This window comes from Phascolarctos cinereus, unplaced genomic scaffold, assembly GCF_003287225.1.
Source record: "Phascolarctos cinereus isolate Bilbo 61053 unplaced genomic scaffold, phaCin_HiC Scaffold_2;HRSCAF=192, whole genome shotgun sequence".
NCBI lineage: Eukaryota > Metazoa > Chordata > Mammalia > Diprotodontia > Phascolarctidae > Phascolarctos > Phascolarctos cinereus.
The window spans coordinates 303,404,719-303,428,954 of record NW_027555625.1 but is presented as its reverse complement, the minus strand read 5'-3'; the positions used below and the strand labels follow the sequence as shown (position 1 = coordinate 303,428,954).

General features: G+C 42.7%; 1 protein-coding gene across 4 annotated transcripts in view; it reads left to right on the top strand.

The window, feature by feature from the left end:
- Positions 1–2,631: 2,631 nt before the first annotated feature.
- Positions 2,632–24,236, top strand: part of DAB2IP (DAB2 interacting protein) — a 160,048-nt gene continuing 138,443 nt past the window's right edge. For 2 of the 4 annotated variants that reach the window (XM_078150151.1, XM_020967535.2), the window contains exon 1: positions 2,636–2,912. The gene's annotated coding sequence lies outside the window, so the exon portion shown is untranslated. Of the gene's footprint in view, positions 2,913–24,236 lie in introns of all 4 variants that reach the window. The other 2 variants (XM_078150152.1, XM_020967538.2) reach the window with 2 other exon arrangements.

Genomic DNA, 24,236 nt, shown 5'->3' with positions numbered 1-24,236 from the left:
ATCCAGTAAGCCATCCAGCTGCGCCTATAACTATGGTTATCTTTCCCTAAAATCTGCTGTGCCTTGTGTCTGCCTGAGTTCTGTTAGCAATTTAGCAGCAGGGGCCATCACAAGGATCATCACAGGCCTCATTTTTCTTATTGCGTTAGTCATATAGAGGAAATTTAATGTTCAGATTATGTAGAACATTAACTCTTCAGAATAAGCAAATAGCCTATTGGAGTGGTGCCATTATCTTCCTGGCTTGTAGGGTAGTATGATATCCACCTAACATAGGGCACAGATAACATCTAATATTTGGAGCAGTCTTGGAGTTTGTCTCCTCTGCTTGGCTCCTCACCATCATCTTGGTCAGGTATCCCTTGATAATTGAAAATTTATGTGTCAGCCCAGTGAAACATTGGCAGCTCAGAGCAGATCCATCAGGTTCGGGAGGACTTCCCTGGGAAACTGATGGGAGATGACCCAGGTTTGACTGAGTAGACAGCTGTCTTTGCAGCATCCCCGGCCCCAAACTTCATAAGTCTTTCATTTGGGACAGGTGATCATTTAACAAACATTTACTTAGCTAGGTGTGGTAGGGGATACAACACGACTACCACAGTCCCTGTTCTCATTGGGTTCAACAGTTTTGTTGGGGAAATAAAACACAAATATAGAAAATTATAGAGGAAGAACAGCATAGTAGAAAGAGCCCAGGAGTTTTGGAAGCAAAAGGACCTGGTTTGAAACCCTACTATGTGTGACCTTAGACAGAATAACTGAACAGCTCTAGATAAACTTCCTCACTTACAAAAGGAAGGGATTAGGGTAGTTACGTGGAGCAGTGACTCTAATTCTGGCCTTGGAGTAAGGAGGACCTGAGTTCAAATCTGTCCTCAGACACTTGACAGGCAGCTGTGTGACCCTGGGCAAGTCACTTAACCATGATTGCCTCATCAAAAAGCCAAAAAAAAAAGGAAAGGATTAGACTAGATTTTTTTAAAAGATCTCTTAAGCTTTGATTCCCATCATCATCTGATGATACAAGACAATCGGTGAAAGTACAATTAGGTAGGTACAAACTACTATGGCAGCTATCTAGGAAGTGCACTGGATAGAGCTCTGGACCTAGAGGCAGGAAAACCTGAGTTCAAATCTAGCCTCAGATATTTACTAGCTGTGTAACCCTGGGCAAATCACTTAACCCTGTTTGCCTCAGTTTCCTCACCATAATTGTAACTGTCGCCTAGTTACTGTGAGAGTAAAATTAGTTATGTAAAGAGAATGTAACATGCTTAGCAAACTTTTAAATATTATGTAAATGCTAGTTGTTGTTATCATCAGCACAGCATATTATTATATTATTATTATTATTATTATTATCATTATGGGGTTCAGGGAAAGGAGAGAACACTTCCATGGTTGGGAGAGAAGGGGAGAATGATCAATGAGGGCTTCCTGTAGGAAGTAGCACTTGACCTGATCCGTGAAAGGGAACACTCTCAAGTCTTAAAGGAATGTGGAGAGGAAAAGGGTCCTACTTTTAACCTTAGCTGGAAGACCTCATAGTTACCAATTAAGATCTTAGCCGTAAATGTAGTGGATAAAGTACTAGACTTGGAGTCAGGAAGACCCGAGTTCAAATTCTGCCTCAGACACTTCTTAACTATGTGATCCTGGGCACATCACTTAATCTTTCTGTGTCTGTTTCCTCATCTATAAAATGAGAATAATAATAGCACCTGCCTCCTAAGGTTGTTGTGAGGAGAAAATGGAATATTTATAGCTAGGCTGAAACACAGAGTGGAGGTGGTATCCTTAGGCTCACCCTGGCCATACTTTGCCATTCTAGTATGGATACTGTAAGACGGCTGTCCTCTCTACTCTCTCTCCCCCGATTTTTGTTTTTTCCAATTTCATAGACCTTTTGGAATCATGGAATCACAGAATGAAGAGGCCTTAAGAACACAGAATGTTGGTTCAACCCCTCATTTGACAGATAAAACTGATACCCTGTGGGACTCAATGACTTGCCCAAGGTCATACAGTGAATTAGTGGAAAAATTAGAATTAACCCTCTGCTTTGTTTGCATAACCAAGATTTTAACTGTTAGAGTTCTCACCAACCCCACAGAACCTCCGTCTAAATAGCTGGAGGATCTGCCACTTCTTGGGGAAAGAAAGAAAACACCTCTGAGTTTTGATTAGGCAGGGAGCCAATCCACTGAGCCCCCTTGAATGGCCATGACCTCATTTCAGTAAGATTTGATGAAATGTTTCAGAAGTAAGGAATGGGGGCTACAATGGCCCCCACCTATGCTATAGATTCTTGTGGCCCTTCTCCCCCCCTTGCCCCATTGTACACACACACACACACACACACACCACACACACACACACACACACACAAGTAGACACTAGTTGGGAATGTAGAGGGAGGGGGTCTCGGACTCCCCTTGCCCCACCCAGAGACCACCCCCTCCCCTCCTCTCCTAGTTGCAATCTGCTATTCAGGCTGGTGGTTGCTATGGCAACAGAGGCTTAGGGGAGTCTCCCGTCTACGTCGCCCGGCTGGCCGTCGGCTGGAGCAGATGTGGGCTGGATCCAGCCCTCCGAGGGAGCTGGAGCCGGGAGCTAGAGCTAGAGTCGGAGCAAGCCTTGCTGACAGCAATGCGCATTGGCCCGGGCTGGGCGGGAGCCAGGGAGCCTGGGAGCCGGGAGTGCCCTCCCTCCGGGCCCCCTCCCCCGGGGCTGCCCTTCTTGTCCGGGAGGGCCGGGGGCTAACCTGCTGTCCTCATCTCCTGCCCGCAGGGCTTCCTCAGCCGCCGGCTCAAAGGCTCCATCAAACGGACAAAGAGCCAGCCCAGGCTCGATCGCAACAACAGCTTCCGCCACATCCTCCCTGGGTTCCGGAGCACGGACAATGAGAGGTAGGTAAGCCCAGCCAGTGTCCAGGGGGCGGTGTCTGGGGGAGGAAGGGGTGAAGGGGGCGCACTGTGTGTGGGGGGTTAGGTGATTGGATGGGCACTGGCCCCCACCTCCAGCCTGACGCTGATGTTGTGGGGGAATGGAGGGAGGTCGAGGAGAAGGAAGGCTTTTGGTTTGATTTTAGGGAAGATGGTATAGAGGCTCTAGGTGAAGGGGACCCGGGCGGCGAGAGTGTGTTCGGTCCCGCCTTCTTTGTTCCTCCTCCAGTCTACCTTTCTGGGGTCACAGCCTGGCTTGGAAGAGGCACCTGGAGTTTCTGCTGACCTCCTGCCCCATGCCTGGTCTAGCACTGTCACTAGTGGTACTTGTGCTGGGAGACATTAGACAGGAAGGGGGACTTTGGCTGAAGCTTGGGGAGAAGTGGCACAGAGAAGGGCTAGTAATGGAAGGCTTTGCCAGGACGGTCCAAAGATCAGCCTCCCCTTCCCCTTCTCAGTCCTGCTTCCCCTTCTGTTTTCCTTGGTCGTGGTCCATCCAGAGAGGGAGATGGCAGCACCTCTGCTGTCTATCTGTCCTATCCCCTCCCCCTTACCAGTCTGACCCCTGAGTGGTATTGGGGATAGGGGGAAAAGCAGGGGACTATTAGGCCCCATATAGTGTTGAGATTTCGGGCTTTGGTTTGCAGGACTAGTACTGAGAAAGCTCGGTGATTGGAGTGGGAAACAGGATTAACACCCCTTTTTCATTTTCCTCTCCTACCTTTCTGGTACCAGCCTCCCTCCCCACCCAGGAGTTGTGAGAAAACCTGTGGTGACCCTTTGCCACCCCACCCTCTAGCCCCTCTCTGCTACCTAGAATGTCTCTGACAGGTGTGAGGGCAGAGACTAGAGGAACAAGAGGGTTTTAGGGTTTGATTTGAGGGGTGCATAGGACAGAGACGAGGGGGGAAGGAGCAAGTGTTGTAGATGAGAACCTGGAAGACCGGGTGGTGAAAGAGAACAAAGGTTGAAAGGAATTAGGCCCCTTGTTTTAATTATTTTGTCCTTTGAAGATCCAGATAGATAGATGTTGGCTGAACTGTAGATGGTAAGACCTGTATGGCTTTTTTACAAAATGTGGTATATGTGTATGGGGGTGGGGGTGTGGAAAGGTGTTGTTTCAATGTCTCCCTGCCATTAAGAGCCCTGGCTATCCAAGTCCTTAAAGGCTGGGGTTATCAGGCTCAGACTGGAAGTTCACACATACATATACAATGAGTAGTAGGTTTTTTTTTTGTGGGGGGGTGGGATGGGGGAAGAAGTGGGGCTTCAGCTCAAGGAGGAGCCTTCACCTTCCCTCAACCTCAGTAGATAGAGAGAACGTGCCACAAACTTCTGGGACCCTAGAGAGAATGAGACATTGGGGGCAAGGACACTGGTAGACCCAGAAGAATGTGGCTTCACAAGGGAGAAGCATTCTCTTCTTAGGAATATCCAGTCGGTATCCTAGTATTCACTCTGCTGTCTGTGTTACTCTGGATCTTGGGCAGGGATTTCTATTTGCTTCATTGGGTGGTATTTGAATGCTTCTGAGTGCCTTGCCTCCATTACACACACTAGTGACCAATCTTTTGGAAGTACATTTGGTGTCTAACCTAAGGGTGTTTGTCATATAGGTCCTTGAGGGAAACTTGGAGAATAGTGACATAAAATGATGAAGTGGCTTACTATCTAGGACTGGGTGGGGGTGGGGGAGGGGGAGGGAGGAAAAAGCAGCAGGGGAGAAAATGCCTATGTTCTTGGGGTCATATCTGCTCTATGTAGGGTGCTGAGTTGCCAGGGAGCAGAGAAGGCAGCTCAAGGTAGGTGGCTAGTTCATTCTACCTCTGAGTCTGCTGGTCATGTTTCTTTTTATGATGGGAGGCAGATGGGAGAATTGTCTAAACCAGAACCCTTCCTGGGTTGGTAGTACCTCTACAGACCAGGCAAGGAAGCTGTTCCCTTCCCCCTCCTTCCTCCTCTCTCTTATGGATGATCTGAGCATGGTTGGGGATGTGTTGGAGGTGGGAAGGGGGGCTGGGTGGCTGACATGACAGCCTTAGGAGTGAAAAAAAAACAAGGTAGCAATGGGAGTTTCAGAGCAAATCTTTCTAGGTAAAGGCATGCCTTCTTATGCCCTTTGGTTGATCCAGTGGGCACTGCCTCTCTAGGGTCCTTTTTTTCTATGACAAATGCCATCCCCTTACTGTTCAAGCTCTGTTGGAAGCGCTCATCTCAGTTCCCAGTTAGGATGCTGCTTCTCTGAGAGGTGAAGGGGCAGAGCATTTTGTCTCCTAAAGCCTTTCAGCTAGACTGACCCTCCTTCCCACCTGCTTCCCTTCCCCAAACCCTGCTTCTTTGCCTTAGACCCACGTAAGCTCCCAAACACAGAAACAAGAAGAACACAGGCAGAACGAGTCAGATTTCTCACTCCTCCAGCCAATCCCCTACAGCAGGCCGAGGCGTGTAAGTTCCATATTATAGACCAGCTCCTCTAGAGATTGAATGGGCATTTAAGTGACCTAAGAGCTTTCTCGGGCTGCATCCAATCTTCCTGTGATTCTGCCTTCTCCTGAGGAGTCTTGCCAACCCATTCAGCCTCTCTCTCTCGACCTGGAAGCTGCTGTCTCCAAATACATTTCCATTTATTCCAAGTCCACAGCCAAGCCCTGTCTAACCTGAGGACCCTCCAATGAAGACCTAGGCTCTCCCTGTGCCAGAGAGCCCCATATTTTGGGCTAGAGAGACCAGAGAGTTTTAGGCACTTAGTGTCTTTGTTATAGCCTGGCAACATTTTCAGCTGCTCTGCCTCCCTGACTGAGGACCATGCCCATTTCCACGTTTTCCTTTACTCACCAGTATACTTGGAGCATCAGGAGTCTCTGCACCTGCATGCAAGTGTTCATGTACGTACTCTGGCTATAAGGCCTTGTTTGGCTCTGGGTCTGTCATATGGCATAGTGAAGGAGTGGGGCAGCACAAATGGAGGCCCAGCCTCTGTATGTGGATCCACATTTGTGAGTTTGCAGTGTGTATGTATGTTTACCTTCTGACAACAGGAATCAGGCAGCCCAGAAAAATGGACAAACACCTCAGCCGTTGGCTTGTATGTGGATAGGGTCATGGGCAGAGGGATGGTGAAGATGACTTCTCTGGGTCACTTCCTGCCCTGGTGCTTTAGTAGCAAATTTTAAGGGTACTGAAGAGGGTGGAGGGTGAGGAGGTAGCAGACCACCTACCTACAGGGAGGCTATGGACCTGTTTCCTGAAATGATACTAAACATTAGCAGTGTTAACAGGATGTCAGACTGGCAGTGGTGCAGCATCGGATTATTAATTTTATATCAATAAAATCTGGTTCTGTGGCATTCTCTGGCATAGGAAGAAAGCTCAGATTTCCCAAGAACAGTGAAAGAAAGTCTCTGGGTAAGAATTATAGAATGAATGTTAAACCACAAAACCTGGAACGTCAGAGTTGCAAGGTACTTTAGAAAACATCTAGTCCAAGGATTCTTTAACCTTTTTTGGGTATAATGGGACCCTAAGGCAGTTTAGCAAAACCTGCAGACCTTTCTCAGAATGTTTTTAATAAATAGGATTACTAAGGGAGCCAGAGGTTAGTAAAATAAAGATATCACATTTTTCACATCCAAGTTTACAGACCCTCCCCCCAAGATCTATCCGTGGACCCCCTGAGGGGAGGGTCATCTGTGTACCTCTGATTTCAAGCGACTTGTTTAAAGTCATATAATTAGCTACTGGCAGAGACAGGTTGAGAACTTAGGTCTTTTGACTCCCAGTTTATCGTCCTTTATATGACACCATAAGTCACTTTTACTCAAAGTAGGGCAGCTGGTGGTCCAGATGATATATAAGGTAGCATCTTGTTCTGAATTCTATGATCTTAGGACCAAAGAAGGCATGGAGCCCAGCCCTGAAACAGAAAAGCTACTGCTTCTCCCCTCTTCTCTCACCCCATCTTGCCACTGTGGAAAGAAAGAGGCAAAAGGGTTTGTAGTCAAAGAGCTGGGAGTGGTGGCCAGCCATAAGGAAGAGATTAATCTCCAGCTTTTTGTTACATAGAAGGCTTTCAGGGATCTGTCTTGTGTATCATCCCTCAACTCGGCCAGCCTAAATAAGTGTTATAAAATGAGAAGATGGCTGTCATTTGAAGGAACTGGACAAATCACTCAATAATGGGGGAGGGGTATTAAAGGATCTTCAGCTGTCAAATGCCTCGTTCCATTCCGAGGCTAAATTTGGATGGGCACTGGACACTTCAGCCTTAGACTTAGGAACCAAGGTCTGTGAATGAGATCAAACCTTGGAAGTGAAGTAGGACCCACTCAGTGGGCCAAGGCTAGGAGGAAGAAAAGCAAGTCATTTGAGCCCTGGCTTTGGGGGTATTTGTCTCATTTCTTGGGGTAGTCCAAGAGGTTATTACAATCCACTGTCATTAATGAAGTCAATTCCTTTTCAGAGGCAGGACAGTGAGGAAGGGAAGAAAGGAAGGAAAAAAGAATAAGCATTTATATAGAGCTTGCTTTTGCCAAATACTGTGCTAAGTGCTCTACAAATATTATCTCTTTTGATCCCCACAAGAACCTTGCAAAGTGGATGCTATTCACAGTTGAGCAAACTAAGGCAAACAGGTTGTATGTCTTGCCCAGGGTCACACAGCTAATAGTGTCTGAGGCTGAATTTGAACTCAGGTCTTTCTAACTCCAGGCCCAGCCCTCTATACATTGTGCCACTGAACTATCTCTGGCAATGGAGTAGAAAGAGCCTGGGACTTTTCAGAATCACTGAGGTTGAAGGGGCCTCAGAGGTCACTTAGTCCAATCCATACCTGAACTAGAATCCCCTCAAAAACAGATAAGTGGCTATTCAAACTGTTAGTAGGAAGAAACCCCCTAAATCCCCTTCCATTTTTATATTTTTCTAATATTATGAAGATTTTCCTTATAAGCTTTTTTGTGCCTCATTACCACTGCCATGGGTAACTCCTCATTCTGTCCTCTGCAATCAAAATGGAATAAGTATAATCCCTTAAACAAACATACACACACATTTATAGTACTTAAAATATTTGAAGAGGCAGCTAAGTGGCACAGTGGATAGAGTATCAGGCTTGAAGTCAGGAAGACCTGAGTTCAAATTCAGGCTCAGATACTTACTAGCTGTGTGACCTTGGGCAAGTCACTTAGCTCTGTTTGCCTCAGTTTCTTCATCTGTAAAAATGAGCCGGAGAGGGGCAGCTACGTGGCACAGTGGATAGAGCTCTAGCCTTGAAGTCAGTAGGACCTGAGTTCAAATCCGGCCTCAGACACTTGACACTTAATAGCTTAACCCCAACTGCCTCACCAAAAAAAGCAAAAAAAAAAAAACAAAAAAAATGATCTAGAGAAGGAAATGGCAAACCACTCCAGTATCTCTGCCAAGAAAATCCCAAATGGGGCCACAATGAGTTAGACAGAACTAATTGACTAAACAACAACAAGAAATCATATTCCCCCACCCCAGATCCGGAGTCATCTCTTTTCCAGGTTACGTATCCCAAGATCCTTCAGCCCATCCCTGAGACTCTATTATCCTAGTCTGTTTCTTCCAGATCCTCCCTAGTTTCCTTCTTAAAATGAGGCACCCAGATACAAACACTGTGGCCCAAGTCTGCTCTGACTGATGCAGAGTCCAGTGAGATCATACCTCCCAAGTCCCTAGCCATGCCTCTCAATGCAGCTTAAGATCCCGCTAGCTTTTTGGGTTGCTGTAGAACATTGTTAACTTACTCTGCTTACAGTTCTCAAAAACAGTGGAGTCGAACTCAAATAGAAATGGGGGTGCCACTAAACCTCCATAAGGCTTCTGGCAGGGTGCATATTGACTTAGAAAGCCCCATATTTATGTTATCTACATTGCATTGTATTTACATTTATTTTGTTAATATTTACCAGTTACATTTTAATCTGGTTCCAGTTCAGTGTTATGGATTGGTGCGTCTGACATTTCTGCTCTAAAACACTTGAATTAAGTCGGAAGTTGGAGTCCCACGTGCTGACATTTACTAGCTATGGCCCAGGACAGGCCACATGAGATCTTTGAGGCTTCTTTTCTTCCTCTAGGAAATAGTGAGAGTAATACTTATACCACCCCTCTCAAAAGACTGTTGTGAGGAAATTGCTTTGTAAACCATATAAACCCTATCAAAATGTGCCATGGCGCTGTGGTTATTATTGTTTGGCTGGACATCAGGAGACCCAGGTTTCCATTTCACCTTCACTGATTAGCTGTGTGACACTGGGCAGAACACTTCCTCTCAGACTGTTTTACTGTACACAAAATTTTGATCCAAAATTTGAAGTAAAATCTTATTTAACAAGATTTCTAAAAAATACTTAATAGTGTAAAATAATATGATTTTTAAAACAATCTTATATACTAAAAGCAAGTTTATTCTGAACACTGAGGCAAGATGAGGTAGTGAAAAGAAAGCTGGACTTAGGTCAGAAGACCTGGATTCAAAATCCTGATTGTCACTTACTAGCTGTGTAGACTTGAACAAATCCATTCTTCTCTCTGGCCATCAGTTTCCTCACTTTTAAAATGAGAAGGAATTGGACAAGATGATCTCTGAGGTCCCTTCCAACTTCGGTAATTCATAAAATGGTGAAACTCTTATCCATCATATTTCATTGGGTATAGTTAATGATTTAATCTAATTTAAACCAATAAGAAATTAACACATTGTGAATGATTTCCATTCATTTCTGATATTTCTCCACAACTTTTGGAGGCTGAGAAATAAAAAGTAGAAAAGATCTTAGAAAACAGAATTTTAGAGTTGGAAGAGACTTTGGAATATAGAGTATTAGAGCATATGGTGTTAGAGGTGGAAGAGACATTAGAACAGAAAGTGTGAGAGCTAGAAAGAACTCTAGAGTTCATTTAGTGTTACAGCCTCTTCATTTTATAGATGAGAAAACCAAGGCTGAGGAAGGGGATATGTTTTGTTCAAGGTCACACAGCTAAGTTAGTATCTGGCCTCTGCCCTGTATCTCTTCCCTCACCAATTATCATATGACATCCTTGTCCATTATGTGGGTCTGTCTGGAAGCATTGATGTCAGTGATATTTTAAGCCAAGAGCCAGGGGAATGATCATGCAATTTAGACATGGTTGACTGCTCTGCAGGCTCCCTGGCCTCCCTGGCTCAGAGCCACATCCTTTGCTGGCCTAGGTAGCCCTTCTTTCCATTTGCCAATGACAAGGCACCTTCTGGAGAGTACCCTACCACTAAACCCTTACCTCTTACCTAAAATGGACTTCTGTCAACAAGCAGGACTGGAATGTGTAGCACAACATTCTAGAGAGGAAAGGGGAGCCAGGAGGCTCAGGATTCTAGAACGGGGAAAAAAGGGGACCCAAGCTTCTAGAACAGAAGGGAAGGAGAAGTGAGGTCTCTGCTGAGTCCAGCAGAAGCCCTCTCCCAGGCAGTGTCCAGAGCATAAAGACTGGTAACCCTGAAACAAAGGTAAGGAACAGATCTGCCTGAGACACCGCTTTTCTCCCTCCCTTTCTTCCACGGTGCTGGCATGTTTATTGTATTTCCTGAGGTGGGGGTGGGGTAAGAGATAAAGAAATTGCTTTCACCTTTGCCAGGAGTTCCCTTGTCCGTGCTTTTGGAAGTTCCTATATGGGGATTCGCTGTATAATGTCCCAGTTCAGCTTTTCCCTGGCACTGAGAAGCCCCAAACATATGGATGTTTGTTAAATGAGCCTCTGCTTTGGAAAAAATACAGCAATGATTAATTGCTAGCAGGAAAAGCTCTTCATCCCTCCCTCCATCCTCCCCCCTCCCCCAGCTGAAACCAGATTCAGCCCTGGAAGACTTAATAAGAATAAAATACCTTGTATTTTTATAATGCTTATCTGCTTTTCCCAGGATTGCACATTTGCTCATGTGGTCCTCATAAGAACCCTGTAAGGTCACTGGAGTAGGGATTTTTATTCCCATTTTACAGATGGGGAAACAGACACTGAGGGGGTGACTCCCTTAAGGTCATGCAGCAAGTTAAATGGTAGAACCAAGAATGGATGTCAGGAGTATGGTGGTGGTGGGGAAGAGATGGAAGGCAAGGGATGGGGGAGGTTGATACAGGCAATGCCGGGAGCTTTTGACATATTTGACTCAATGCTGGGAGCTTTTGACATGTTTGACTCTCAAGACTTGTATAAGTTGTATAGCTAAAAAACCTTCAAGGCTTCTGGGAGGGAGTGTTAGGCATAGCACCTCTCAATGATTGGAAGAGGACAAGGTAGCCACAAAATAATCACTGGACATGTATAAGAACCAATTTATTTTCTGCCTTTTTATTTTTATCTCTTTCCTTTTATATCTGTGGTTCCCTTGTGTATCTTCTAGCGATCTGAGCTGGGCAGTATTTTTAGTAATCATGGAAATTAGCCAGTCTGCTGAGAATATGGCCAGCTCAGGATTGGATTTCAGTTCCAAGGGAAGTCTGAATGTGTGTGTGTGTGTGTGTGTGTGTGTGAGAGAGAGAGAGAGAGAGAGAGAGAGAGAGAGAGAGAGAGAGAGAGAGAGAGAGAGAGATTTCTTACATTAATACACGCACATATAATACAAAATGGTTCATCCTTTTGGAAAAAGATTTCAAGTGCCCTCCTACCCTGATTGTCCTTTCCTTTCCCATTGGTAGAGATTGAATGTGATAATAACCATATACTTGAAAATATGGTTCATAGGGAGTATTGCAGACTGGAAGGGCATTTGGCGACCTACTTCCTTGATGTTCTAAAGGCAGGCAATAACTTACTGTTATTATCATAGTCTTATCAAGAAGTAATGATGAAGAAGAAGATGATGATAGAAAGGTAGCTTGGTAATATGTATAGAGCACTGACTTTGGAGTCAGAAAACTTGGGTTTGAATCCTAGCTTTCCTACTTAATACCCATGTGACTTTGGATAAGTCACTTCCTCTCCTTGAAATGAGAGGTTTGGATCAGATAATCTCTAAGGTCCCTTCTAGCTCTAAATCCTATGATCTGTAGATAGCTCATATTTCTATAGCACACCAGTTTTCAAAGTGCTTTCTCACAATGACACTCTAAGATAGTGGGAAGTATTGTTGTGTCCATTTTATAAATGAGGAAACTGAAGCGCCAAGAGGTAAAGTGTTTTACTAAAAGGTCGCTCCAAGTAGAAGTGGGGAAAATCAGGATTCAGACCCAAGTATCCTGATTCCAAGGCTCTTTCTACCACCCTCTGGCTTTACCTACTAATTTGACCTGAAGAAATACATAGAGTCTTGCTAATGTGGCAGACTACTGGCTGCCAGAAGTCACAACCTCTGGATTTGTTAGAGGAGTCTACATGGTCTTTCTTGTGAATAAGTAGAAGAACCTGGGAATTGTCTTGAGATGCTGGGAGATATAGGGGACCAAAAAGTCAAGCCAGGCCTAAATACTAGTTACAGAGAGTAGACTAGAAATCTTTTGCTGGCCTCTAAAGCTGTTTAAGACAGTGTAGTATACAGTGAGAGGAGCACTGAATTTGAAATCAAGAAGCCTGGGTTTAAGTTCTGGTTCCAATAGTGTGACGTGTTGTATGGCCTTTGGACATATCATGTAACCTCTTTAAGCCCCAGTTTTCTCATCTGTAAAATGGAAATAACACCTATACCACTTTGCTTTGGAAAATGTAAAGCATTTATAACATATGAGGTACTATTATTGTTATAAAATAGAAGTGATCAAATCTCAGTTGGTTTGAGTGGTAAGCCAGTGAGGGTTTAGTATAGGGAGAAAGGAAACTTAGCATTCTTGGACAGGGATGAGGGGATTCCAGCATTTTTGAAGAGGGACAAAGGAAGCCTGAGTGGAACTTTCTAAGATCCATTTTGCTGGGTACTAGACTGTATCTTATCCTTTCTCTGTGGCATGTACTCAACGATAATGTCTCCCTAAGATTAAAGGACAGTCTTAGGACTGCTGCTGTCCAAAAGGACATGCATTTATTTCCAGGCAGCATTGTCTGAGAATATGCAAATCACCTCTCTAATGGAATTCCTTTGCAAAATATTACTTGAACCAGAAAGTTAATTACCAGTCTCTAATTAATGGCTAGTTTAGAAGGCCACAGAGGAAAAGGAGAAGAGATTAGGGGGAACCTGAAGAGGGAAGGAGGGAAAATGAAGCTTGCTCTTTGCCAGTGGATTATTTTTGAACTTTGCCCGTTCCCACAATGCTGTTTCGGTTGGTAGACTCAGAGAATCTCTGGGCTGTAAAGGATCTCAGAGAGCATATAATTCGACCCCTACCTGATCATGAATCCCCTCTGCAAGATACCTGATAAAATGAGCATCTAATCGACGCTTGAGTACCTCAGCTGACAGGGAATTGACTCTCAACTGAAGGGACATATTGTGCTCTAACTCGTAGGAAGCTTTTTTTTTTCTTCCATCAAGCTTAAATCTACTTTTGTAATGTCCACTCTGTTCTTGGTTCTTCCCTCTGAGGCCAAGCAGGAACTAGTCTAATTGCTCTTACACATGACAGCTTTTCAAATACTTGGAGCCAGCTGTCACATTCCCTCTGTCTCCTCTTCTCCAAGTTAAACATTTCCTTTTTCTTCAACGCATCCGTCTATGGCATGAACTCAAGGGCCTTTACCATACTCCAGACTTCTCTAGTATAGCAGTATCCTTCCTAAACTGTGATACGCAGAATTGAACACTATATTCCACACACAGGGCACAACATAGCAGGACTAATCACCTCCTATATAAAAGAGAAAGATTAAAGTTGTTCTTTCCAGTCCAAAGATATCATCTTAGTTCAGAGTTTCCTTCCTGTTCCTGCTCTGGGTCACAGGTTCTGGATAATCCTCCTAGCCACAACCACAGCCCTGAGGTTGAATTTGGAAGGACTGCCCTCATCCATCATCATGGGTCTGGGAGCTGTCAAGAGTTAGAGCTAAAAGAAATCTTAGAGAATGTAGAGCCCTGTCCTTTTATTCTGTTTTCATTTTAAAAGTTTTATTGGTGCCTTTTGTTTTTACATCGCGTTCATTTCTAAATGTACTCCTCCTGAACCTTCCCTTGTAAAAAGAGATTTAAAAAAACAAAAAGGAAAAGGAAAAAAATTCAGCAAAATCAACTTTCACATTGACCACATTTGATGGCATATGCAACATTTTGCATCCATAGTTTCCTAACTTTCCAATGAAAGAAAGGAAATATATTTTCTCATTGCTCCTTGGGGACAAGCTTGATTATTATAATTGCACAACAATCAGCTTTGTTCTACTGTCTTTTTGTTTTCAGTGTTGTAGTCATTGGACATGTTGTTTTCTTGGTTCTGCTAATATGACTTTCACAGATTCACAGAATTTAGCAGCCGTCTAGTCTTAACTTATTCCCAAAAGGAATCTCCACCATGGAATACTTCCTTGCAGGTCTTCAGTGAGGGGGAACCCACCACATCTCTTCATCTGATCATTTATGCTTTCCTATGTTGCCCTGAATTCTTCACATTCATGGATTCTTACAGCACAGTAAATGTCCATGTATCACAGGCTTGTTTAGCTATCCCCCACTCATTAGAAATCCATTTGACTACTGCAAAAGGAATTCCTTAGAATATTTTGTTATTTATGAGAGCTTTCTTTCTGGATTTGACATCCAGAAAATATAAAGTTAGCAGTGCTATCCCTGAGTCATTTTAATGATTTTTTTTCTTCTATATATTTCCAAACAGTTTTCTGGAATGGTTGGACTAATTCACAGTTCTGATAATAGTGTATTAATGCAAAAAAAATGCATAGCAGATAGCAGATGAAAATTCAAAAGGTAACATCCACAAGTGGGAGAGCTTTGAAAGTAACATGTTAAATTCATTACTTTTTTTTTTAAAAGCAAGCTGTACATTTGTGGTTTCATATATCCTCCTTTTCTGTTCTTTGTATATAGAATTTTGTATATACTTTGTATATACAACTTTGTATATAGAATTGTTCTTGTTTATGTTGGCAAAATTCAGAATTTTTAAAAAATAATTCTTTAAATGGAAAAAATCCAGTGCACCTGTCCTTCCATAGCTCATCCAGTGGAGACTGTTTATTTCCTATTTTTTTTTATCTTTGCTAATTTGCTCAGTGTGAAATGAAACCTTAAAGTTGTTTTAATTTTTTGCTTTTTTTTTTTTTGGAAGAAAGCTTTGGAAAGTGGGTCATTTGTATCATTAACAATTCATAGTTCTTTTGTGAATTGTTCACATACTTTGACCACTTTACCTTTTAGAGAATGGCTCTTGGTCTTAAATATTTGTGTTGAATCCCTAGGTGGTATATCTTGGACAGCAGACCTTTAACAGAGATATGCAATACAAAGTTGTTTTTCTTCTTTCTCTCAAAGTACAGTTTCGCCTCTTATCCTAGCTGCATTGATTTTGTTTCTGAAAAAGCTGTTCATTTTTTTGTTGTCCAGATTTTCTGCTTAATCATATGTGATATCCTCTATCCTATTCTCCCCATCATAGTTGTGAAAGGTACTTCTAGTTCCTCTAACTTTATCATGTTATACATGTTTATATGTTAGTTGAATAGCCATTTTGAATTAAGGTTGTAATTTCCTGGTCTAAAGCAGTTTTGGGTTGTCTTTTTTTTGCGGGGGGGAATCAGACTACTTTCTCGTTTCTCACAGAAGTTCTTGTTGAATAGATAGTCCTCCAAATAGTTTATGTGGTTGGGTTTATTGAAGACTGGGTTATTGAGTTATATTGTTGTTGATTTTTCTTTGGTGGTGGTGATGGGGTTTGGTGTTTTTTTTTGTTGTTGTTGTTCTAGTCATCTACTTTTTTTTTAACCACTTCCCAATAGTTTTTATGATTCCTGTTTAATGATATAGTTTGAAGTCTGGAAGTGATATTCTTTCTTCACTCTTACTTTATAAAAAATTATTTTCCTTGAGATTCTAGACCTTTTGTGACTCTAAATGGATTTTGTTATTATTTTTTCTAGCTTTATAAAGTAACTCCTGGCAGTTTATTAGTAGATCACTAAATCTCTATGTTAGCTTACATAGTATTGTGATTTTTATTATATTGGTGTGGGCCTACTGCAAGCAATGAATATTCCCTGGATGATTTAAGTCTACCTTTATTTCTGTAAAGAGTTTTTATAATTTTATTTGTATAAATTTGGAGTGTGTCTTAGTAGTTGACTCACATATTTTGTGTATTTTATGGTTATTTTGAATAATAATTCTCTTTCTATCACTTCCTCCTAGATTTTATTTTTGCTGAATAGAAATGCTAATGAATTTTATGGTTTTCTTTTGTCTCCTGTTATCTTATTGAAGCTTTTCACTATCTCAAGTGGTTTCTTTGGTAATTCATTTTTAGGGTGAGGAAACAGAGGAGAAGGTACTTGACCAGGGTCACACAAATAGTAAGTAAGAGAGCAGGGATTCAGACTCATGTGTTCTGAATCCAAGTACTGTGCTCTTAAATGATTCATTTCTAAAATGGGAATATAGCCCCTCTTCTTTCCTCACACATCTGGTGGAAGGAGAGGCATCTTGTGATATGATGGAAAACATACAAGCCTTCCTAGATTTCTGTCTTAGCTCTGCCACTGTGGCTGTACTACCTTGGACAAAATATTCCTCTTCTCTGGATATCAGTTTTCAAATCTATAAAATGTGAATGGTAATATTGGTGCTATCCACTTCACAAAAGTGTTGCAAGGATTCAAGGGGATAATGGATATATAAGCCCTTGGAAATCTTCAGTGAATGAAATTTGTTTTGATTTGACTATATTCATTTGCTACAAGGGTTTTTTCTTTTGTTTTTCTTTGTTTTTTTAGAGGGGAAGGTGGGATGGAGGAAAAATGTATGCTTAAAAATTGAAAAAAAGTAAAATTTTCAATAAATCGTATAAATACAGGGCAGGGTGTTTTTTTTTTAAGTTTAACCTGTTTTCCTCTCTATACAACCTCCTCATTTTCTAGTAGGTTCCGAGCTATAGCTGGGTTGTATTGTGTGTGTGTGTGTGTGTGTGTGTGTGTGTGTGATGTATTGTATTCTTCCTCTACTCAAAAAATTTTGGTAGCTCCCCATTGTCTGTCAAATAATGTGTAAACTTCTGGCCCTGATATTCAAGGCCCTCCATGTTCTGAGTTCTGTCTTTTATTATTACTCTCCTTCATGTACTCCATGTTCCAATGAAACTGAATTACTTTCTGTCTCCCTTTCTTCTCTTCCCCTATCTCTGTGCTTTTGTTCATCCTGCCCCAACCCCTCCCCATCCACCCACTCCCACACCTAGAATTGTCTCTTCCTTTTTCTTCATCTCTTTTTGTTGGAGTGCCTTCCTTCTTTCCTTCTAGAACCAACTTGGATTCTGTGTACTCCATGAAACCTTTCCTGTCTCCTCCCTGTGAAAGGTGTCTTTCCTTCCTCAGATTTCTCTTAATCTCATTGATCCTTATATCATAGTTTCCTTTCATTTTAACAAAAGTTTGTTAAATTGCTATTTGAAAGGGGCCAGCCTGAGCTTAGTGCTAGAGATACATAGGTGAGAACTGTCACTCCCTCTTACCCTCACCTCAACAAGCTTATGGTCTAATTTTGGTTTAATAGTTATTTATGTACTCATTTTTGTCCCATTAGATTATAAACTTCATGAGACAAGGACCTGTGTCATCAATGCCTTACACATCTTAAGTGTTTGAAAAATATTAGTTGAATTAAGCACTGGAAGGAGAACTATGCATTGGGCTGACATCCAAAGGAGCCTCTGAGCTCCCTGCTCCTTCTCCTCCAAATTGGACAGAGAGGAGCCTTTCCCTCTGAGTCTCATGGCACTGTTCACTCTTGTTGAGTCAGCTGATTAGCCTGTTAATCAAGGCCACCCCCTTCCTGTTTTTCTTTTCCCCTTAGACAAGGCCAGGCTGGTATTTGGGGGCCTGCTTGATTACGGAGGAGAGTGTCATGGAAAGATACGGTTGTCACCCTAATAGTCTTAGTACTTACTATTGCAGGGAGCATTTTTCTCAAAGGCCACCGGTGGGTGGAGGGTAGCAGATCAGCATGGTGCAGAGCTTCTCGCCCCTGTACCCGCTAACTGTGGGGAAGTTAATTTCATGCTCTGTCTTTTTGACATTTGTAATCATAGCCTTGTATTACAGCCACGGATTGTTAGCATTTGAAGGATGTTTGAGAGCTCTAACAATTATTGTATCCTAACTGTGGGGGGAGGGAGAAAATGGGGAGCTTGCTTCATCAATTGGATTCAGTTTTCTCAAATACACTGTTATAAACCTGGCCTGTGATTCTTATAGACCCAGAGTCAGTTTCCCCGTCTCAAAGACAGTGAGGACTGTTAGAGATGATTTCTGAAGACCTAAGTTCTTTTCTGGTTGAGAAAAGGGACAATGGGCCCCTTCTACCTTGAGGAAGGAAATAAGCGTTTATTAAGATCGTAGGGCCAGGCACTGTGCTAAGCACTTTACTTACTTTACTTTTAATAATTGCTATTATTATCCCCATCCTACAGTTGAGGAAACCAAGGCAAACAGAGTAAATAACTTGCCTAGGATCTGGAATCTGGATTTGAACTCAGGTCTTCCTGACTCCAATACTGGCATTCCATCCACTGCCTCACCTAGCTGCCTATGAAGTTCCATAGTTCTTGATTCTCCCAGTTAAGTCTTTGGACTTTGTTACAGTGCAAATCCCTATAAGAGTTTAAGTGAAAGTATAAGGGGCTCACTGGGCACTCACTGGTCTCGTTCTGGTTCAACTAATTTTCTCAGTAACCTTGGGTAGGTCACTTTCCTTCTCTGTGCCTTAGTTTTGTCTTCTGCAAAACAGGTATAATAATACTTGTATTGTCTGCCTCTTGAGGTTGTCTTGACATTCAGATGAGATAAAGTATATAAACAAACCACGTATAAATGGGAGCTCTTGTTATTATTATAATGCAAGCTGCTATTTATCACGTACACCTGTGAGTGAATAAAGGCTTGTAGGTGGTAAGGGGAGAGGCAGAGAATGAGAGCACCAGTTGGCTATGGAGCAGGTTCATGGTTTTAATAACCATGGGGTGACCCTGGTGTTGCCCAGTCTGAAAGTCTGGGACCAACAACTAGGCTGTATAGATTGGCAGCTTTGCAAGCACTTTCATAAATACATAGAGGGTTAGAAAATAGAACAGAGTCTTGAAGCTCAAAGGAATCTTAGCAGACAAAACAGTAAGAAGTACTCAGAGCTCAAACTGTCCACGCTGAAACGAGTTTTAATCCATAAATACTAGGAAGAGACATAAAGACATAGCTGCCCAGGGAGTGGGGAAAAGGACTCTGAAGGGGAAAAAGTAGGAGGCCAAAGAATCACTTAGCATTTGCTTCTGAGAGCCCTTTCCATCTCAGTTGCCTCATAAAGAATGAGTGACACCACTTGTCCTGACTTGGATTAGTGCACTGACTTGGATTAGCATCTCTCTCCTCCCTTGGAATTTTATTGTGCTTGAGTTGACACAGAGGTTTCCCTGGCTCTGCACATCAGGAAGGAAAGCAGTAAATAGAGAAAAGGGGTGGAGGTGGGGTGCTGAAGAACAGTAAGAATAAGGGCCCAGCCTGGTTTGTGCCCAGGCACCAAGGTCCAGCTGGAACTGGTCAACACTGCCAGGTTGGCTTGGTCTTATACCTGAGGGTACAGGATCATGGCTTCAATAACCAAGCGAGGGAAGGTAGAGATACCAGATGCCCTGTATTGTCAGAGAAATGCCATCCTGGACCAATTAGGCAGATGACCTTAGGGGGAGGAGGCAGTAAAGAGTGTGTGTGGTGTGTGTGTGTGTGTGTGTGTGTGTGTGTGTGTGTTCCTCTCCAGACTTTTGCCTTTCTTGAATCTATTGCCACCAGAGAGCATAGCTCCTAGGTATGGTGACTGAGTGTGTCTCCATCATTGGGATCCTTGGATTCTCTAGGAAAGAAATTGTGCATTTGATGGTTTGGGTTTTCATAGGACTGTGGATTTAGAGCTCAAAGGGAGCATAGAGGACATCTAGGGCACCCCTTACCCCCCATCCTCCCACCTTACAGATTAGGAAACAGGCCCAGAGAGGGCAAGTGATTTGCCTATGGTTACGTATCTAGTAACCAGATTTTAAAAACAGGTTCTCTCACTCCAAATCCAGTGTTCTTTCCACTCTAGCACACCTTTTTTTTCTGTATCCCACAACTGCCTGCATTCACAAAAGGGCTAAATGCAGATTTTAGTAAAGACTATGTGGCTATACAATCAATTGGTTACAAATATGGTGCCATAGGAAAACAAATCCACTAAATTGGGAATAAGGAGACTCAGAGTTCTACCAATGAGTCACTATTTAATAGCTGATACTTATATGTGTTAGTTCTTGCCAAGCTATGTGACCTTGACCATGTAATTTTCCCTCTCTGAGCCTCATCTGTAAAAATGAAGGTATCGGACTAGATGACCTCTAATATTCACTGTTCTAAGGTCTCTTTCTTGCTCCATTATTCTGTGATTCTGGGAATGTGAATAAGAAATTGAATGTATCCCTTAAAATGCTTCCTTACTCACCATTTCCCTCTGGGAAATGGATGGATTCATGTGTGGGAAAGAGAAATGTAATTAATTCCTTGATTTCCTATGTAGGCAGATTCATTGAAATCAGAGAATTCTCTATGGGTAAACTATTGAGGAAGGTGGGAGAATAATCTGGAAACCACTGCAGGCAGGGGTCCCTTCTTTATTCATCGTTCTGTCTCCTACATCACTAGGCATGGGGCTTGGTGGAGAGCAGGTGTTCAAGAGCTCTCTCATGAAGTAGTGGAGAACAGAAGGAGAAGGTTATGGAAATCAGAATAAAGTAAGGAAGGAGGAAAGGAAGAGATGAAAAGGAAGGATGGACAAGAAAAGGAAGTAGGGAAGGAATTCAATTCACCAAACATTTTTTAAGTACCCAGGGTGTGTAGATGGTGAAAAACAACACATTCCCTGCCCTCAAGGAACTTAATAATTAAATTGAGGAAAAAAATATTAAATACCTACCAAATGTGCATGACCCTATAGGGCTACTCTGGTTACAAAGGTAAAAACAAAATGATCTGTGCCCTCAGGGAGTTTATAGTCTACTTGTGGATACAACATAGGCACCAAAAAGTAAATTCTAAGTATATGCAAAGTAATTTCCAGAAGAAGAGAGTACCAATAAGGAGGAAATTGAGAAATGCCTTATGAGAGGAGTGGTACTTGAGCTGTTTTTTGAAAGAAGCTCAGGGTTCTAAGAGATGGAGGTGAAGAGGGAGAGTATTCCCGATATAGGGGACCACATGCAAAGGCCAGGAACTGGGAGAGGGAATAGCGTGCATGGAGGAGTTACTATACTACAAGACAGTTTGACTTGAACAGAGTAGGTAAAGGAAAGTAATGTGTACTAAGACTAGAAAGGTTGTGAAGAGCTTTAAATGTCAGACTGGGGATTTTGTATTTTATCCTGGAGGTAACAGGGAGCCACGAAGATTTTTGAGGTATATGTGTGGGGATGATATGATCATCTTAAGGAAGTGAAGAAGGGTATAAGGGTATAAGGAGGGAGAGAGGGATATGGGAAAGGAAGAGAAGAAGTAAAGGTGGAAACAAGGGAAATAAAAGAAGAAGAAAATGAAAAGCATGGCTGGATAATAGTTCCTTTGAAGGAGATTTGGGGGAGTTTAGTGGACTGCAAGTTCGCAAGTTCAGTATGAGTTGGCAACCTGACATGGCAACCAAAGAGGCAAGTTTTAGGCTACAATTAATATGAATATATTGTCCAGTATAAGGAAATGGTATACAGTCTCACATGGTATATAGTCTGCCTTGGCTGTACTAGGGTGGCCAGTGAAAGATGAAATGACTGAGGAAACAAAGGTTCGAGTTTCCAAGCAGCATGTTGATTTAGTAAGCAAGCGTGCCAGTTGCCCAACAAATCGGGACCAGTTGCCTTCCTCAGCTTTGGACCCTGAATACAGGGGAAAACAGACTTTTATTCATTAAAAACAATTAAACAAAGCCAATGAATTAAAAGGAAACAATACATTAGGTAGTCTGATTTCTAATTGTATGAAAAATTAGGGAAGGGGAGAGTGAACAGGAGCAATTCCCTGAAATCAGAAAAAGAGAGGTCCTCCCCTCAAGTATCTGTACACAATCAAAGGAACATGGAAATAATAATTGATCATTATGGGGCCAGTTTTCAGATAAGACATATAGGTTGCTTGAGATGTACAATTGCAAGAAAACTCTTTGCATCAGTCTTTGGATCTGACTGGGTTTCTGGTCAGCATAACCTAGGTCCTTAGTTAAGGGTCTCTAAGCAGCAGGTAGAGGTGGTCCAGCTTCCCAGCCGTGTAGGACTTGGTTCAAACAATGCAATAAGATTTTCCCCCAGTTCCCACAATTGAATAAAGTTTTCTCACAGAACAAAAATTGGACTAGACTCATCCAGAATTGAGTCACAAGATGGAGTCGGTGTGGTTCAGTCAATTCCCAAAATTAACCACTTGCTGTCCTTAATCCCCTCAATTTCCTCACCAGACCTGGAGTGATTCCAGGGCAGGATGGTTAGAGGACTGGAAACCAGGCTAGTGGAGGATCAGTTTGAAGGAACTGGTTATGATTAGCCTAGAGAAGAGAAGACTTATGGAGGAAATTATAGCTGCCTTTGAAGGGCCATCATGTAGAAGGAGGATTATCCTTTTTCTGCTCAGTCCCAGGAGCAATGGGGCTAAATTACAGAGAAGGAGATTGGGGCTCAGTATCAGGCAAAGCTATTAGAGTGATCCCGAAGTGAAATAGGCCACCTTAGGAGCTACTGAATTCTTCACTGACATTGTTCAAATGGAGGCCTGATGTATATTGGAGGAAAAGGGGGAGGAGAAGTGGATTTCCTATTCAGATACTCATTCAGCATTCATTGACCTCTGAGGGCCCTTCAAACTCTGAGGTTCTGTGATTCCGAAGAAGAAGAAGAAGAAGAAGAAGAAGAAGAAGAAGAAGAAGAAGAAGAAGAAGAAGAGGAGGAGAGGAGGAGGAGGAGGAGGAGGAGAAAGAGGAAAAGGAGGAGGAAAAGGAGGAAAGGAGGGAAGGGAAGGAAAGGAGAGAGGTCCTGAAGATACTAATTCACTAAGTAACCTAGAGGTTTGGGCTGGGCCTTGGGGCCTCTGTTTGAATCACTTGTACTGTATTTAAGCTCTGAAAGTGGGAGGGGAGGGGAAGGAAGAGGAGTGTCTTCCTCTTTTGTAGGCCATTGTTTTTGGGGATTATATTATATTTAGGTCCTATATTCCTTGCACCCCACCAGCCTTACTCATCCTAAGCAAAACCAAATGTCTACCATTAGATCTCTAGGCTTGTACCCAATTCTCTAACTTGGGAAGATTGTCAAGTGGGAATGGGAAAAGTTTGTTTTGGGCACTCCCCCACCAGAAAGCCCACCCTACCTGACATATAATAAATCTACTTGTCCACTCTGCCTCAGCTGTCAAGAACTGTCCAAAGGCTGTCTCCAATTCCTCACCAACCTCCACCCACATCTTCCTTTTCTTTTCCCCTCCGCTGAGGAGCCTACCCTCTACCTGACCAATTTGTCCCTCCTTCTGATTATCATAACAGTGATAATGATAGCTGCTCCCATTTCTTTAACACCCAGGATTTCTTCACAGCAATAATGAGAGGTTCCTAGTGCCAAATATTATCTTTAACTGTAAAGTAGGGATAATCCTCGTACTTACCTACCTCTCAGGGTTGTTTGAGAGAAGTGCTTTGTAAACCCTAAAGTGCTATGGAAATAGAAGTCGTTATTATTCCCATTTTATAGCTAAAAAAACCGAGTCCCACCCTTAGCCCAGGTCACAAAGGTAGTAGGTGGTGCAGCCGGAATTTGAACTCAGGTTTCCAGTATATTTTCTCCTTGACCACACTGCCTTTCTCCATGTGGATGGATGGGCCAGGCCAGATAGAGGAGGTGATCAGGGAAAAGAGGAACTTCAGGTTTGTTGTTGTTGCTCAGTCATTTAGTTGTGTCCAACTCTTCGTGACCCTTGAGCTATACTGTCCATGAGGTTTTCTTTTCTTTTTTTAAAAATATATTATCAGGGGGCAGCTAGGTGGCACAGTGGATAGAGCACCAGCCCTGGAGTCAGGAGGACCTGAGTTCAAAGCTGGCCTCAGACACATAACACTTAACTAGTTGTGTGACCCTGGGCAGGTCACTTAAC